This window comes from Tachypleus tridentatus, chromosome 8 (assembly GCF_004210375.1).
Source record: "Tachypleus tridentatus isolate NWPU-2018 chromosome 8, ASM421037v1, whole genome shotgun sequence".
NCBI lineage: Eukaryota > Metazoa > Arthropoda > Merostomata > Xiphosura > Limulidae > Tachypleus > Tachypleus tridentatus.
Window position 1 is genome coordinate 60344033 of NC_134832.1, and position 18856 is coordinate 60362888.

At 32.7% G+C, this 18856-nt stretch overlaps 1 protein-coding gene across 7 annotated transcripts in view; it reads left to right on the forward strand.

Annotated features, from left to right (window-relative positions):
* Positions 1-4821: 4821 nt before the first annotated feature.
* Positions 4822-18856, forward strand: part of LOC143222475 (protein roadkill-like) — a 62447-nt gene continuing 48412 nt past the window's right edge. For 3 of the 7 annotated variants that reach the window (XM_076449067.1, XM_076449066.1, XM_076449065.1), the window contains exons 1-2: positions 4822-4977; positions 12853-12987. The gene's annotated coding sequence lies outside the window, so the exon portion shown is untranslated. Of the gene's footprint in view, positions 4978-12824; positions 12988-18856 lie in introns of those variants that run through there. The other 4 variants (XM_076449060.1, XM_076449063.1, XM_076449058.1 and 1 more) reach the window with 2 other exon arrangements.

The following is an 18856-nucleotide window of genomic DNA, read 5'->3' on the forward strand; positions in this document are numbered from 1 at the left end:
TATTTCTGAAGAACGTTCTAGTATCCATTTTACATAATACTATAGTAGGGTGTTAATTATTTCTACGTTATTAATTATGAATGTCATAGTGGGAAGATAGCAAGAGTATGTGTAGTTGGATAGTTCGAATAACTGTGATGGATTATATTGCAATAATGATTTAGACGAAGTTACGAGACAATTAAACATAGCGCACGAAGCCTACTTGCTAACTGTTCCGTGTGACAACGTCAATATAACAACACTTCTCAAATTTATCGTTCAAATAGTCACTAGCAAAATAAATATACTATAGTACATGTAACTCTAAGCATAAGAGTGAATAAATAAATATAATTTCAGGTTCTTACTACATAGGTTAGTCTGCATTTTATGTCAAGTGTTCAATAATCAATGGAACAACACCGTGAAAATTGCGCATACAAATGGTTTTTGTATAGTTAGCTGATGAACCTACAAGATAATGTGAGGGCAACAAAGCAACGTTTAATCTTTCGAGACTGTTCTTGCAAACTTGTCCTTGAGAAAAGTGAAAATTTGATCTCATTCTGTATATATCAGGAATTATCGATTTCTATTCTTTAAAACACTTTATAAAGTACTAACCTAGGACCAGTGGAACTCAAGTCAATCACACAGTTACAAAAATAAGCTCCCAACTAAGTTGTAGTTTAGCCTCTTTTAAATCTTAAACTTGTGTCCTCAGAGACTTTATTTTATCGACCATCAGATAATCTCATGAACTTCAATAAAGTCACCTCTCATCCTTATTTCCTGAAAAAAATTAAAAAAAATTTAAGAAACCTTAAAGTATCTCCAAAACACAACACTTCCATCCCCGGTTTCATTCTATTAATCTTGCTCTGCATTATTTCTAATTAGTCAACATCCTTTTTTTAGATAGGTAAACTAAACTGTACACTGTATTTAAATTGAAATCTAATTCGGGACTCGTGTGAAGATGTAATTATCACCTTAGATCTGTAATTAATGTCTTTATAAATACACTCTAAAATTCTATTAGCTTTACTAGTAGAAAGAGGGCATTATCTAGGTGGCTTGAGAGTGCTAAAATCCTTTTCTTCACATTTCTTAAAAAAGTGTAATAATTTAACGTCTTTTGGCAAATATTTTTCCAAGTCATTCTTTAATGTTCTATCATTCTCAATGCGGCTAAAAATACACAATAACTTAATTTCATCATAAATTGTTATTAGTTTAGTAATTATGCTTTGTCGATATTGAGATATCCGTTGCGTGGATTTCTCACAGAACAAAAGTAGGGTCTGCTAAATAGGAGGCCCACTGGATACTGCTAGGCTACAAGTTTGCGTTCGTTACTCTTTGAACTCTGACCAAGTTCGTCACAAAAATGTAAAAACTACAACCTTCTGTAAGAAAAACCAAACACAACGAAACAATACAAATGACAAGTGAGAGAAATGTGATTATTGAAACGTTGTTGTTTTCTGTCACCGGTTCTGTGTGAGTTTTCCACGAAAATCTGTATAAAATAAAACTAACCACACAAAGTCAAACTAAACGAGAGAAAACATTTTTTAAAATCAAATATGAAATGAAGTTGCTATTATCTGTTAAATAAAAATTATACCTAGATATATAATATATAAAAAATATCCCCCTAGTATAAAGTAATGAAGATAGTTTTGAATATTATATAGATAAAATGAACCAAAAGCTGAAAATAAGACAAAATGAATTTTTAAAATATGGAAGATATGATCAGGGAGTTGATGATGAATGAATGAATTTTGTTTACTTCACAAGTTGGAAAGGAAAACTGTATTGCATGACGACGAGAAATCCATTTGAAATAAAAATGTATTTTAAAGAAGGTTGGTATAGGTATTAAAACTTTAATTAAAATAATGTACAGAACAACGCTTCGACCTTCTTAGGTCATCTTCAGGTTAACAAAGAAAATTTGCAAATATAGGAACCAGTGCTCAACTTCAGTTTCAATAGCACAAGCAGATGACAAATCTTTAACATTTCTCTTGAGACTGGCATGGCCAGGTGGGTTAAGGCGTGTGACTCGTAATCTGAGAGTCTCGGGTTCGCATCCCCGTCGCGCCAAACATGCTCGCCCTTTCAGCCGTGAGGGCGTTATAAAGTGACGGTCAATCCCACTATTCGTTGGTAAAAGAGTAGCTTAAGAGTTGGCGGTGGATGGTGGTGACTAGCTGCCTTCCCTCTAGTCTTACACTGCAAAATTAGGGGTGGCTAGCGCAGATAGTCCTCGAATAGCTTTGCGCAAAATTCAAAAACAAAAAAACAAACATTCCTCTTAGATGTTAAACCAGCGATGAATATACTGAAACAAGTGTAAAACATTTCCTGATTATTATTATTCAGAAAAGTGTGAAAACAAAATTAATGTTTCTTCTGAATCTCAAATTATATCACAAAATATTTAAGTGTTAAGTTTTGTATATATTATCGTAAAGATATATTACAATTATTATGATATTTAATTTAAATATGAGGATAGATGGCGCAGAACTATCCACACTGATGGAGAAAATCTCAAACTTGTTTTCTACCAATTACATTTAAAATAGCGTTCAATAAGTCTACCAGCGGATAGCTGTTCGTCTATGGATTAACAACACTGATCTGGGGTTTGATTACCCGCGGTGAACACAGCAAACAGACCAATATGGCTTTGTGCTAAAAATTAAAGCAAGCATCTAACAAATATGGACACAATTTTCCCGCATGGCATTCATAACTATTGTTGTAAAAAAGATAAATAAAATTAGTTGGAATTGGAGACATAATATCAGGTCATCCCATAAGTAATGTCCGAAAATTTAATGCAGAAAGTGCATCATCATTTCTGTCTTTGTAGAAGGCTTTAATGACTAAAATATGTAGTAGGACGTATATAAAAAATTTTAGACAAATGAAAGAAACTAGCCAACTCCATTTTTCAGACCATTAACCAAATAAACCCTTATGAAAATGGATGTGTCTGAGGAGTATATTAGGCATATAATGCTTTATGAGTTTAATGTTTGTTTGTTTTGGAATTTCGCACAAAGCTACTCGAGGGCTATCTGTGCTAGCCGTCCCTAATTTAGCAGTGTAAGACTAGAGGGAAGGCAGCTAGTCATCACCACCCACAGCCAACTCTTGGGCTACTCTTTTACTAACGAATAGTGGAATTGACCGTCACATTATAACGCCCCCACGGCTGAAAGGGCGAGCATGTTTGGTGCGACCGGGATGCGAACCCACGACCCTCAGATTACGAGTCGCACGCCTTAACACGCTTGGCCATGCTGGGCCATTATGAGTCTAAAAAAGGCAATAGTGCAGCAGAAACTACACGAAACATTCAAGGTGTTTATAGTGCGGAGTCTCTCAATGAAATAAAGTGTCGAAGGTAGTTCCAGAAGCTCAGATCAGGTGACTACAGCTTAAGTGATGCACCACGTTCAGGTTGTCCTGTTGAGTTTGATGATGACTTGGTGCTGGCAGCACTTGATGAAGATTGTGCCTTAACAGTTGAAGAGCTAACACAGAAGCTTAATTTAACACATTCAACAGTTCACTGTCATTTGCAACATCTTGGAAAGGTATCAAAACTTGGAAAATGAGTCCCACCTGATTTGACAGAAGCCACCCTTAGAGCAAGAGCTGACATTTACACTTCTCTGCACTCTCATGAACGTAACTCGCCTTTTTTGGACAGGTTAGTGACTGGAGATGAAAAATGGATATATTATAAAAATGTTAAGCACTGCAGGCAATATTTTAGTGCAGATAAATTAGCTAAAGCACAGCCCAAAATGAATCTCCACCCTAAAAAAGTCTTGTTAAGCGTTTGGTAGGATATTGTTGGCGTGATCCACTTTGAGTTGCTGTCACTCAATGTAACGATTACATTAGACTTCTATTGTCAACAGTTAGAGCGCATGAATGCTGCAATGAAAGAAAAGAGGTCTGCTTTGATCAATCGTAAAGGTGTTGGGTTACACCAGAATAATGCATGGACTCGAACAGCAAGGATCACATCTGCAAAGATTGAAGAGCTAGACTGGAAGAAACTTCCACGTCCTCCTTATTATCCAGACATTGCCCGATCTGATTATCATGTATTCCTAAGTTTGCAGAACTATCTTGATGGAAAAGAATTGGAATACATGAAGATGCCCAAACTACCTCCTCTACATCCTTTTCCTCCAAACCCCAAGAATTTTATAGAAGTGGTATTTAGAAGCTTGTGGATCGTCGACAGGAAGTAATTAATATTAATGGAACATATATTATTGATTAAATAACATTAAAAGCGTTTGAAATCTATTATATTTTTCTAAACCTAAAATCGGACATTATTTAAGGGATGACCTGATATTTTTTTTGTTAAATACACTTGACAAATATTGCAAAGTTAACATTTTAGCCAAAAATTGAGGGAATATCTGAAAATAGAAGAATTATTAATTTGTTTGATCAGAAAATTAAATGAACTTGAGTGAAGGAGAAAGTGAGTGAAAAAAAGTTTTAAAATTACATGGAATATATATATATTAATACTGTAATTAGTTCTAAAACTATTTATTTAATTTTCAGTCACATAATTTTGAGGAATTTTACTTTTTACAACTACGAAGTAGTTTTATTGAAGTAAAGACGAAAAGTAAATTTAATTTTAGTATAACTTCCCCAGTAAATATATTGTTGTAGCCATATTTTTAAGATAGAGGGTGTATGACGTTAAGATCAAGTTCATAAAAGTAGTCCTAGAATACCTAGAAAGTTTACAATGATTTCATGAATTAGGAACTTCATCTAGATAAAGACATACTAGATATAAGTAAGAATCGGCAGTTCAAGTAATTTTCATTGAGTACTAAATGAGTATTAATTTCTAACTTAGTGAAATATTCAGTGTATTAATGAACGAGGTGTTAATTGGTCGAGAGAAGAGTGATCGAGTAATATTAGTCGGTAAGAGTTAGTGTTTAGGTTAATCAGTAAGTTAGCATTTCTTGAATATTATTAGTGTACTAGGCCTGTTGTTTCAGAGATAAAGCTGAAAAGGTTTTTTGTGAACTTCGGCATACAACTTGGTTAAAGCTCAGTGAACGTAGTTTGTCAAACGTTTTTCAAGAAATAAATAAACTAGTTATCATTACGTAATCATCTTGGCATTATTTTTTATCAAATAGTACAAAATAACTTGCCCAACAATGGAACACATTACAACAATATGCATGTAAGCTTGGAGCGAAACAAACAACTGCGTTATAGTCAATATTGTGTATTAATGTCAGTATCAGGAATATGTATAAGTTGCAAATCGTTACTATATGCAGAAATGGGAATTTTAATATAATCTAGTAGCCAATTTAAAAGTAATGCCACATGAATGTTACTTTCTATTTTGTTATGCAATATTATGTATTTTGGTTTGGTTTATTATATTTCGCGCAAAGCTCCACTAGAGCTATCTGCGCTAGCCGACCGTCCCTAATTTAGCAGTGTAAGACTACAGTGAAGGCAGTTAGTCATCACCGCCAACTCTTGGACTACTCTTTTACCAATGAATAGTGGGATTGATCGTACCATTATAATGCCTTCGCGGCTGAAAGGGCGAACGTATTTATTTCGGACGAGTCTCCCACTTATTAAGTTACGTACGTTAATGTATTACTATTTCAAAGCGCCGGAAATTTGAATTTAAATTTATAACTTAATTAAATGTTAATATGCATTACATTTATGACGTTTGTCAACAAGATTAATACACACAATATTCTTTTCTGACACAAATATATTTCAGTACACAAACAAAAAATAATACAATTTATAATAACGGTTGTTATTAGTAGTTATTATAAATGATGGTTTATATACAACAGTTTTACAAATTTACAGACATTACTGAGTCTTACAGCCGTCTATAATTGAATATTTTTTCGACGATCTAGGTCCACAACGACTGAATTAATTCTGAGTTGATACCGTTGCACTCGCTTAAGCTAGCTTGCTTGACTGGCCTCACACCGCTGACTTTTACTGATGACATTTAATGCCTTCCTAGAAAGTTTAACGTCAGAATTTATTCACTGTAGTTGAACAGTTTGTAATGTTAGAAAATCTGTAAACTTTCTGGTCAAGTTCTATAGTTTTCCGTTTAATAGGCGTTAATCACAATTATAGCTTCCGAAACCTATAGAACACTGACTGTAGCTGTCCAATAATAATAATAATGCTCTTTTCCTGTCTTTCGCTAGCTGCTTTTTATACGAATTACACGAAACTATAGAACTTTCAACAGTCTTAGCGCGTTTTCATAAAAAACTTTTGTTGATTCTCACTTTTAAGAATTCTCTACAAATGTTGAGAATTGGCGGGACTTGCGTGATGCACAGTCAACAATATACGTCACTTGCAAACAAAGAAGATGCACTACAACAAACATAGGCACTAAAATAAGTGTAAAGCAGTAAATCTGTTACAAACTTCAATGTACACTCACAGTCAACATCATTATGTACTTTAACTACTTCATGTTCGGAAACACTGTTAAGAGAAAATGTCCAGTAACTCTATGCGTTTGCAAAATAGTTCAATCTACATGATTGAAAATATTAAACGATAACCAAATAAAACACTGGGTATATCATATTTACATTTTGTTACAACATATAAGCCACTCTTTGCAGAAATTATTATTTATAGGTAATTTCCTTTGCTCATAAACATTTCACTTTGTTCCAATAAAACAAACTTCATTATTGTACTACGAGCGTAGTATGAGCTGACCCATCCCACTTTCTAGCAGAAATTAACTACGTGAATAATATTGAATATTTCATGCTTGAAACAGAAACGTTCTGTTACTAAAACTGATGAACCGTAACTTGAAATAATGCTGTACATGTTACTATGGGCAGTAATAAGAGTTTACTTGAATTCTCAGTGTCTTAATGTTCGGGTCAAATGTTTCATTTTCATTCAGATGTTATTTGACTGCTGTGCTCTCTGTGTAGTTGGTTCATTTATGTCACTTGTTAATAACTATGTAGCACCAATATATGTGTGTAACAACACAGAAATCTAATTGTAGCCATGCGCATTGTGAAATACATATCTCAACATCCAAATATCTGAGGATAGCAGCAAGTAAAATCTTGCCTACACTGCCAGAGAGGTTTGTCGCGTGTGTTCTGAGATTTCAAAAAAATATTTAAAAAAATTTCCTGTAGATTCTGACCATTTATGAGCCAAGAATAAAGTTGTTTCTTTTTTATCGGACATACATATCACAACAGTAGCAGTAGGTTGCAGTCAGTGTTTATTTTTATCTTCAATAACTTGCTGTCTACACTTTACTTTAAGATTATTGGTGTATATTGGGTAAACAAACATATTTCAAAGAACAGTGATAGTTACTTATGAACCTTTTCCAGGACTTGTAGTATGTTCAATCTTATTCTATTCAGCATTATACTTTAATATAAAGTGGTTTTAAATGGTTGGTATACCGCCATGATAAACCAAATAAACCTTTCCTGAGTACAATAAGTAAAGCATTTCTTTCTCCATTGTAAGTTCATAATCTTTAAGTTCTGGTTAATTCCAACAATTTACTTCTGGAGACATGTTGACAAAATAATCTGGACCTAAAGCTCCTTTTCTTTTTCTTTTTTGAAATAGAAACTCCGGAGGAATGTCTTTTTAGGATAAGTCCACAGCTCCATTTCTAGAAAGAGAAATTTTCGGTAAATCTTTTCTTAGAATTAATGACACCTTTATTCTTTACAAGTGAAACCCTAAAATTTTCCTGTTTACAGCTTTAAATCACTGTGTCGAATGTGCTTTCTCCTAACGAGATCGGCCTGCACTGATATAAAGTTCAAAATAGCTACTTTTGCTTTATCAGCATCACTAATTATTATATTACTTAATTAATCGGTTATGACTTTATGGTGAATGATGTAAATTGTCTATTTATAAGTAAAATAAAAATAAAATTAGATCTTGCAACCACATAATTTAAGATTTACGACTATTAAGTAGGAAAAATTAGTGGAATAATTCTCCACTAACTAGTTTTAGTGGACTATTATTATTATTAATTTCAGTTCTCCCATTTCTCAGTAACGAATTTCAGCTGGTATTGTAATTTAGATTATTTTAATTAACATCATGCGGTGACTACCAATATTAAGTTGGCTCATATGCTTCATCATCCGACGGGCTCATGTTCCTTCTGTGGTGTTGCTAGATAAACTACTGCTCATCTGTTTTCCAATGCTATAGAGTACAGGGTGACCCGGCATGGCCACGTTTTTAATTCGCTCGTCTCGTAATCTGAGGGTCGCGGGTTCAAATCCCCGTCACACTAAACATGCTCACCCCTTCAGCCGTGGAAGCGTTCTAATGTTACGGTCAATCCCACTATTCGTTGGTGAAAGACTATCCCAATAGTTGACGTTGGGTGGTGATGACTAGCTGCCTTCCATCTCGGGATAACTAGGGTAGATTGCTTTCGTGTAGCTTTGAGCGAAATTCAGAAAAAAATAATACAGAGTACAGGACACGTGGTATTTAGTTTTTTTAAATACAGTTTTAGGCCGTGAGTTAACGGATCATGAAAAGGTACAAGTGCTTGGGTCAGATTTCTATCTTAGCTAAGTCCTCATCACCTCAGGTTGTTACGTTTGTGTACGGGTATAGTTAAATTTGTGATATTCTCAGCCCGTAATAAGGTTCTATCATGTAGTATCGGTTGTCATTTTGTGAATATATTTAAAGCTCAACTCAAGCTAAAATTAATTTCCATTTATTATATTTTCGGTTGCGAGAGCAACTGTCAGATTTCTATAGTATTTATCACAACTTTGGGCACGTGCTAAGGGAGAGCGTACAAGGTTATGTACTATTCAATGATTTAGAACGATACTTTTGTTTGATTTTCACTTTATTGTAGTTAATTTTATTATTCATTAGTTTGTTAGTAATTTTTATTTTTTTCTATGTTACTGTTAATTTTCTGTGTATGTTTCTCAAGTAATTATCGTTCATCAACACTTTATAATTCAATTAAGTATAGTCATTACCCTGAGAAGTCTTTAAAGATTGACCTGTCTCTCTTTGTATCCCTTCTACGAGGGTGGATTAATAAAGAAAAAAATCCAGCTTGTATATTCTATTTATAAGTAAATTCATAAACACCTTATATGTTAATATATATTTTTACGCACAAAAAAAATCTAACACGCACCTGCAATAACAACAACACGACGCTGAAATTATTCTTGTAAAAGTAACACATGAAATTAGAAATACTGTTATATTTGTAACAAAATAAGTGTTGGCCCGGCATGGCCAAGCGTGTTAAGGCATGCGATTTGTAATCTGAGGGTCGCGGGTTCGCATCCCCGTCAAACATGCTCACCCTTTCAGCCGTGGGGGCGTTATAAAGTGACAGTCAATCCCACTATTCGTTGGTAAAAGAGTAACCCAAGAGTCGGCGGCGGGTGGTGATGACTAGTTGCCTTTTCTCTAGTCTTACACTGCTAAATTAGGAACGGCTAGCACAGATAGCCCTCGAGTAGCTTTGTGCGAAATTCAAAAAGAAACAAACAAACAAGTTTTCAGTTATGGTACTCGAATAACATAATAGGGTAATATATGTTAATTAACTTAGTTGTCATAACACTTTAGTATCACACGTGTTATTTATATTTTATTTTAGTTCCTTATTAATTTTCAAGAATTAGATAGTAGTATTGCAACCACATTATGTTTGCCTTATCCGTTGCTGACGACCGACGCGTTTTTTTTCAGTCCAGAACTCATCAGATCGGTTTGGACATAACGAACAGAGTAGTGGTCACAGTATGGTCAGAACATTATTTACACAAGCTATTTATTGCAACAACCATTGTTGTGATGTGACTGTAATGCGACCAGACTCGTTTTCGAGCTGACTGTCCTGGTATCCCCCAGAAACTTTAAAGGACGTACTGAGGGAGGTTGCACATAAGAGTTAACCTGTTCTCGTATAATATTCTTGATTTTTGTATATTAGCGTTCAAACACATAGATAATAATATATTTATGATGACGAGAAACTCATTTGATGTAAAAATGTATCTCAGGACGGTTGACATTAGTATTAACACTTTTACCAAAATAAAGCAGAGAACAACGTTTCGACCAGCTTAGGTGTGTGGGTCGTTTTCTTCTAGCAAAGCCAAACTGGGCTATCTGCTGAGTCCACTGAGGGGAATTGATTCCCTGATTTTAGCGTTGTAAATCTGTAGACTTACCGCTGTACTAGCAGGGGTCCCTTCTTAGGTCATCTTCAGGTTAACAAAGAAAGAGTTTGCAACTGACCGTTGCAGTAACGTTACAATATTCTTATTGTGGATGTAATAATATTTAATGAGCTTTTTTATTGTATCATAAAACACTGTTAGGTGTTTACCACTGACCTTTATCATTATCTCGATATCTTAAACAATTTGTTTAGACAATTTTGTTAAATAATTGTCATGTCTAAGTTAATTATAACTACGGAAAATACGATAATTCATTTTATACAGCTGACAGTTATATTAATTTGTTCTGCTCCGGCTCGCCAAAACATATTCGGATATTTAAGAAAATACCTCAAATAAGAATTGTAATCATTAGGTGGCATGTGTGTATCATAAATGTCATTATTCTCTATTGTATGTTTCTAAAACGCACTCCCGATTTGTTAAATAAGTTGACATATAATGAAAAGAATAGTAATAATAAGATAGTGATTTTTTTTATTAAAAAAAGGTTTAATTCTTTTAATGTCTATGTTTTCTTATAGCAAAGCCACATCGGGCTATCTACTGAGCCCACCGAGGGGAATCGAACCCTTGATTTTAGCGGGGGCAATTATTTTAATCTAATTTTTTTATTCATCAGTTAGGTGTCCTGCTTTGGACTACAGAAAATGTTGTCAATTTATACGAATGCCTTCTGTCAAGTTGTCAAAACATGATTACGATTCATTTAGTTGTCATTAAACATTAGAAATAGACTATTGTGTTTTAATACTGTATTCCATATCCAGTATTTTAGGGATTTTCGAGAATTAGAAGAGTATATAATAGTAGTATTCCACCCACACTATATTCGTGATATCTACCGCCAACAATGTGTTTGACTCAAACTGGAGATCATCCGGCCAGCTGGAACGCGACAAACATTATGCTAATTCTTCATTTCTTTGTTATTTGTAATAATGTCTGTTATGCCTAAAAAGATATTACAGATAAAATTTGGAATGAGAGGATTAGATTCTGTGGCATTCTTTGCTGACTGAATTGAAGTTTTTTGAATGTTACAACCAAACGATGCTGTGAGATCAAAATCACCAAGTGAAACTGTCGACTGAAAAATGAAACTGAGTTTACCTGTTGAATTCAGGTGCATTTTTGTGGTTCAGTTATACTACGAGATGATCGAGTTTAGATGTGATTGGAATACTATTACTATACTCTTTTAATCATTGAAAATCTCTAAGAGATTGAATATAGATTAACAGTATTAATAATACAATATTGGTTTGGTTTGTTTTGAATTTCGCGCAAAGGTACTCGAAGGTTATCTGCGCTAGCTACCCCTAATTTAGCAATGTAAGACAAGAGGGAAGGCAACTAGTCATCATCACCCACCGCCAACACTTGGACTACTCTTTTACCAACGAATAATAGGATTGACCATCACATTATAACGCCCCCACGGATAAAAGGATGAGTATGTTTGGTGTGACAAGGATTCGAACTCGCGACTCTCAGATACTAATGTCTAATGACGAATAAATTAGTCATAATCATGCTTCGCCAGCTTAAAAAAAGGTCTTCACACCATAATAAAGGCAAGACATTTTATAATAATTTCCTTTGCACAAAAGATACAAATTCATTATGTATGTGACTGCATTTTAAATTTTAAGCAAAAAAACATCTTAATGTCTGAACTCATTTTACTTTCATAAAGCTTTATGAAAGTCTATGATTTATGCTAAGTAAATAGATGAAAATGTAAAGTGAATAGATGTTTAAGCAAACATCACTTAGTAATTGTGTAGTCCTAGATTATATACTGTAACCTTATAACTATTTTAACATAACATATTAGAGGACAACAAAGGAGGTGCTGCGTGGGCAGACGGTTAGGGCACTTTACCCGTAGTATAAAGATGACGGGTTCGAATCGTCTCCCACCAAACATATGCGCTTTAAAGTTACGATAAATCACCAAATTCGTTGGCAAACGAGTAACCCAAGCGGTGGCTGGTGATGATTAGCAGTTTTTCCTCTAGTTTTTCATTGCTAAATGAGAGACGGCTTTGTGTAGCTTTGCGCGAAATTCAAATAACAAAACAACTCGTTCCAAAGGCTGTCCATCCTGTAAAGTAAAGTTGTTTTAGCTGAAGATGTAACCTACTCTGCAAAATGTATATTTGTGTCCCCTAGTTTGATCAATTTCACCATTAAATACGAAACGTAAATTATGTATCAAAACTCTCAATTCCCTTAGCAGTTTTAAAAGTCTCAACCATATCCCAATAACTCTTCTTTTTACAAACATTCTGTATTAGAATCGTATTTTTTTTATTTTTTCACGGAATTGTAATTTCATTGTGTTCAATCAGTCTTTATAGTTTGTTGTCATATGATAATACTTACAGTAAAAATGTTTTTATATATCTTTTCTTTTAAGCCGTTAATTATACGATAAAACTATATTCAGTAATTCAATGGAGTACTGCGCAAGCGCATAACAACAACAAAAATGCTATCAAATGTTTTTTTCTCTCTCTAGGGATTGTTGTTCACTGTTGTGTAGGGTAAGACTAAGAGAGAGGGTGGTGGGCGTGAGTAGAGAGAACAGTTAAAATAATTAAAATTTGACAGCGGAGTGTAAGTGAAGAGAACTAAAGCTGAAAGAAACTACTGCGTAAGTATACTTTTCATGTATATTACCCAAGTTTACTGTTAGTGATACAAGTGAGCTAAGACTAGTGTTATACAGTGTTGTAAACCTAAGACTTTGAACTTAACATGTACATGAAAATCATAAGAAGTTGCTGGAAAATAATCTAGAATCCAGAAATAAGCTCTGAAGCAACTATAGTTTATTGTTATGGAGGATTGTGTAAAGACTTTCTTATACAAGTTTATATTGATATTTCTTCAACAGACATTAAACCTATAACTTAGTTATGAGTTACAATAGTACTTGAGGCAAACAATTAATGTTTGTATTTCGTAACTAAGATGTATTCTGTTCTTCCGTTACTTTCATTAATATTATTAGTTAGAAAGTTTATTATAGGTAGTTTTGTTATTTTTTATTGTTATTATGCTTTTGTTATGAAGATTATTTTGTATTGTTAGTCTAGTGTATACATATGTAGGTCTAATCCATAAACTTTTAACAGCTTCACTGAATCATTTGGAATATTATTGTGTTTATGACAGAAAATATCATTAACAATAAGGATACCCAACTTATGGAACAATAAATTGTGATTCTTGTAAGTAAGAATGTGAGAACAGTATATTTAATTAGCTATATGTTTTTCGTGGTGGGTTTTGCTTTTGTTCTGAGTAGCTGATTTTGTATTGTAAGTTAAAACTAACTTTTCATCAAATAGGAAAAACGTAAATTAAAAACACCATATAAGGCCAATTAAATAAGAAACATGTTTAACATATTTTCAAAAAAGGAAGGAAGAGGTCTTTTTTTTTTTAATGACCTCTTTAAAAGAAAGTTTGCACCATTTTTCTCATGATTGTGTGTTGTTTTCAAAGACTCCATGTGAAACAGAAGTCTGTTTTGTTTATTCATTCAAAAAGAGCAAAGTGAATCAACTGTGTTCATCTCATTTTTTATTCAGAACTCTTGTTTCTTTGTATGATCGTAAAAAATAACTCAAAAATGAAAAAAAAATGGATGAGGTGCAAAAAAGGAAGTGGGTTGGGATGCTAAACATTTATTAAGTTATCCTAAGTTACAAAGCAGTGTACACAAAATAGCTAGTTAAATCATAAAGAGTACAGTTTTATATCTTAGCACTAGTTCTAAGTGGAACTGTATACAAGGATAACCTAGCTGTATTTTATATTATAAGAAACAAAGATTGAATTAAAATGTCTTTGTTCATAGAGAAGAAATCTTCCTTAAAGGATTTCAAATTAATATTCACAATAAATCTTTATGATGTACATAGTAGTCATCCATTTTGAGTGCTATTGGCAACTTTGATCTTTTATGTACAATATCTGAACTCTGACATTGCAAATCAATAAATACCTTATAATTATTTTATTTAATTTCTGAAAACAAGGGAATGCCAGTACACTCAAAGCCCATGGCATTTACTTTTACCTATTGAATGGTATACGCTGCTGCTGTTTGTTTTTCAATAGAATATGACACTGGATAGCTTTTTTTAACATTGGTACTGCTAGTATGTTTTGTCATTTTACTGCTGAACAAATGTTCATTGACAGTTTTTCAAAATGGAAGAATAGATAATTCTATTAGCTTCAACAAATTGGGGAAGTTACAAGTTAACAGTAGAAACTTAAAAGAGAGGATATACTGCCTGTATTCAATAAAAATAACACCATTAACGGTCATTTTGTTGGGAAGCTCAACCTGCGAGTTGACTGGTGTGGATTGTGTAACTGGGAAAGGTAGAATATTGATATATGTAGGATATTTAAAGGCAAGTGACGTGTACTATATTTGCAGTGCAACCCACTGTTCAAACAGTCTTTTGACATTATTGCTTTGGTGAAAACTATTTAATCTCACCTAACACCAGAACATTGTGTATTTTAGTCTGGAAATAACTGAAATTTCTTTTGCCATTTAGCATTAAAACAAAAGTGGTTATGTATCTAGGAAGCTGCAATAAACATGGAGATTTTAGGATTATCAGTATTCTATTGAAAAAATCATTGGTAAATGTTATACATTTAAAGTTTTGTATAAGAATTAAACATTTTTACTTAATATATGTTACAGTTTCAACTTTATTACAGATATTTTTTGGGCAATTGGTCACTAAACTTTTCATAGATTTGTTACAAAGGAGTGTAAGATACAAGTAAATACAATTTATTAAAATTAAACTTGTAAATGTATATAACAAGTGAAGTTTTTGCTATTACAGAGGTGTGTGAAACACTAAACATTATAGTGAACAGATATTTCCAGTCATTACTATTTTGTTAAACATTTCATATAAATTGCTAATAAATTTTGTATTACTTATAACAGTTTTGGACAAGCTAACTTCTTTTTGAGATTATCACTGAAACAGTATCTAATTATTTCATACACCATCTTGCAAAAGTTACACTGACATTTGTAGAACTTTAGATATAGGACTACAATTTATGTTACTGAAAAAACTTGTATGCTACTTGCAATTACAAGAAACTGTTATGAAAAGCTATCTGTATTATATTTCTACTACTGAACTACTGTGAATACAATCTTATTTTTTTAGCAATGTGCCTATAGATACTTTTCAAAATCATTACAAAAAATTCCAGTATATCTTTTATAAAGTTGCTTTTACATATTTAAGGATTATTGTTAAATTTCTCACTCTTTACTGAATTACAAGTATCACTCAAAGCTAAATTTTCAACAGTAGGTTTGTATGAGTTGGCTTTAGGTGAGGTTGTAACAATCTATAATTGTGTTTAATGCTAAACCCAAATGTACTCCAACAGTATATTCTTGCTGCAAGTGTAACTTTTGTAGTAAGATATTAAATACAAATATGTGGTTGGTTATTTTTTAATCCTACCTCATTCATGTAAATAGTTTATTGCATTTATTTCATATTATTTTAATTGAAGTCAAAATTCTGAGGTTTTCAGAAACTTATTAAAATCTGTAGAAAGTGTGAGAACTTGGAAATAGTGTGAGAGCTTTAAGTTTTGAAATTTTGAAAATTAGAATCTCTAATCAGAGTTAAGAAAAATAAAAAGCCTAATACTTAAAACTAATGGTTAGGACTTGTAAAGCTACTAAGAATAGTGCAGAAGCAGTAAGCTAACTTGGTTGTAGATTGACAATAATATGTTATGAATTTCATGCCCAGTGTATTGTACTTGTACCAACTATCTATGCTTGGATGGTATGAAGATAAAAGCATGAATGTTTTGATATTGAAATTAAAATGACCATTCCAGACCTATGTTTGTGGGACAAAAGTAATTGATTACAGATCTCCTTGTTTTTGTCAATGTATATTTCTTCTGAAATTTGGTTTTAAGTAAAGTACACATGGTAGGTTTTCTGTTGAAATAACATTGACAATAGGCTTAAAGATACTTAATGAGCACTGATGAACAGAGCAAGGCTTGGTATTTGAAATTGTAATTTTTGAAAAATACTGTTCATACAAACATTTAAAATAGATCTTTGAAGTGAATTATATAATTAATAAAAGGTAAATAAGATGTGATTGCCTTGGTAGTAGTGGGAGCTGGCAAAAGTTGGCTACAAATGTGACTTTTAATTATGAGTTTGCAGGTACAGCCTTGAAGAATTAAATGATCCCTTGCAATATGTGTTTATGTTGTAAAAACAAGAGGGAATCCTCAATATCTGTGGCATATGAATTTTTTATGCAGAAATAGATTGAATTAATCTGTGAGAACTTTCTTTCCTTTTCTTAGTTTTTTGTGTTCCAGCAATATCAACCATAGAGGGCTGTATACTTGATTCAGTTTTACTAATCAGGATCTCTACCAGCCTACCATTGAATTGTAATTCTTTAAGGCAGGTTTAGAGTAAATTAATCTGCAATATTTTGGGTGTGGTCAAATGCATCAGTTGAAAGGGTTTGTCTTCCTGAGTTCAAAACTGTAATTGGATCTCAAATTGGTGAAGAGATGATGGAGCTATGAGCTAAATATTTGTACTTAAATAAACAACAAACAGAAAAAAGAACTTCTGTTATATATATAATGTTTAGCAGTTATGGAAATAGTTATGTTTACAACATAGGCTTAAGTAGCATAGAGATGTTTAACAATTAACCATGTTGGTAAGTTTGAAGTATGTTGCTGAAGTTAATCTATAAGGTATTGCACTAGAGGGTGAAAATATTTGTAAAACTTGTTGTTGGTTTTGTTCAGTACTTATTAATTCATTTTCTTTGTCCAAATATTCAAATAAGTATTGATAAACATCTGAAAGCAAAAATAGAATATTTGTGCTAGTGGGAAATTACGTCCATAGAAAAAGAAAGTATGCATAATACATATTGTCTTGTGCCTAATTACTTATCAGTAGTCACAACAGCTTCTATACTGTGAAATGTTAACAGACTTTATTTAGTCAGTTGTGTGGGGGTTACTTAAACAGATCAACGAAATGTCGTGGAATGTAAAACTAAGCAACTTAGTTATCATGGTAATTTCTAGGAACATGTTAAATAGCTGCATGCCATACTTTGTAAAGAACCTGAAAAAAGCCAGGAAACTATTGAAACTTTTACAAAAATACTTGCACCATCTCACAACGACAAATTAATGAGCAAGTTAATCAATTACTTTGTATAGGGAATGTATCGGATACTGTTGAATGACAAATCATTCACTGAAATTCTGTATTCCCTTGAGCTAGAATATAATTTACTCTGTTGCAAAACAGTTACTGGTATAATTGAAAGTTAGTATACCAATGGAAAAAAAGGTTTGTTTCAGCAGTTTTATGCATCACAAATCTGGTTGAAAAATTTAAACCAGACATAAGTGGTTCAACTGCAGTTAGAGAAACAAAAGTTGTGATGAAACATGAGCTGAAGGATCAGTTTAAATTCTGATTCTGTGTAATTCCTGACAAGTTTCTTTTGATCTTCAGTTAAAAACTCTCAAGTTTCTTTCAGATACATAAAAGTAACCAGTAAACAAATGTCCAGTTTAGAATGTGCACCTCCTCCATTAAGAGCTTCTAAATACTGCTCTACCTGGGGTTTCAGGTACTGTTTTAGATTTGAGAATCGAATCAATGTTGAGAACTTTCTGTATGCGATACCAATGTAGGTATGCCATTTGAAAATACTTGTTGTTAAAGAAAGAAAACAAATTACTAGAATAGCCTGTGTGTGTTGAGAAAGGTGAGGAGCTGGTTTCATGGACCTTCCATCTGAATATGATCATTTTTTGCAAGAAAAACCTTTCACACAAGACATGCTCTTTTGATGAAAGCAACATGCTTTGCCTTTTCTAACACTTCCTCAACTTGCAAGAGAAATACTGAGTATATGAGTATATTTTGGACTCCTACAAAGAAAATATTCTTGCCAGCTGGTGATACTATTTGAAGAAATGGGCAAGTGCAAGTTCACATGTGATGCATGCAACATTTCCTAAAGAACAACTTTGAAAACTAACATTTTGAGGCTGTGTTTTGTTATACATATATATATGGATTGATACAAGTTTGTGGTGCAGTAGATTTTTTCTCTATTTTAGAAAGACAGATCCACATTTTTCAGAAAACATTATTAAACTTCATTTTAGGTTAATTTCAACATCAGAAAAGTACTGCCATTTGTTTAAACCATCAGGACTACACAAGTCAAGGTTTTCTTTAAATATTAATATTTTTTAGAATATTTTTCTTTTATGACTAAAAGATTGCTTAGCTATGATGTGGTATCATATGTATTGCATATGATGTTACACAATATATTCTTACTCCTGACATATTTTATTACTTTAAATAAATGTAATATATTAGCTTTTATGGTAATTTGAAAATGAATAAATATATAAATTCTAAAAGCGTA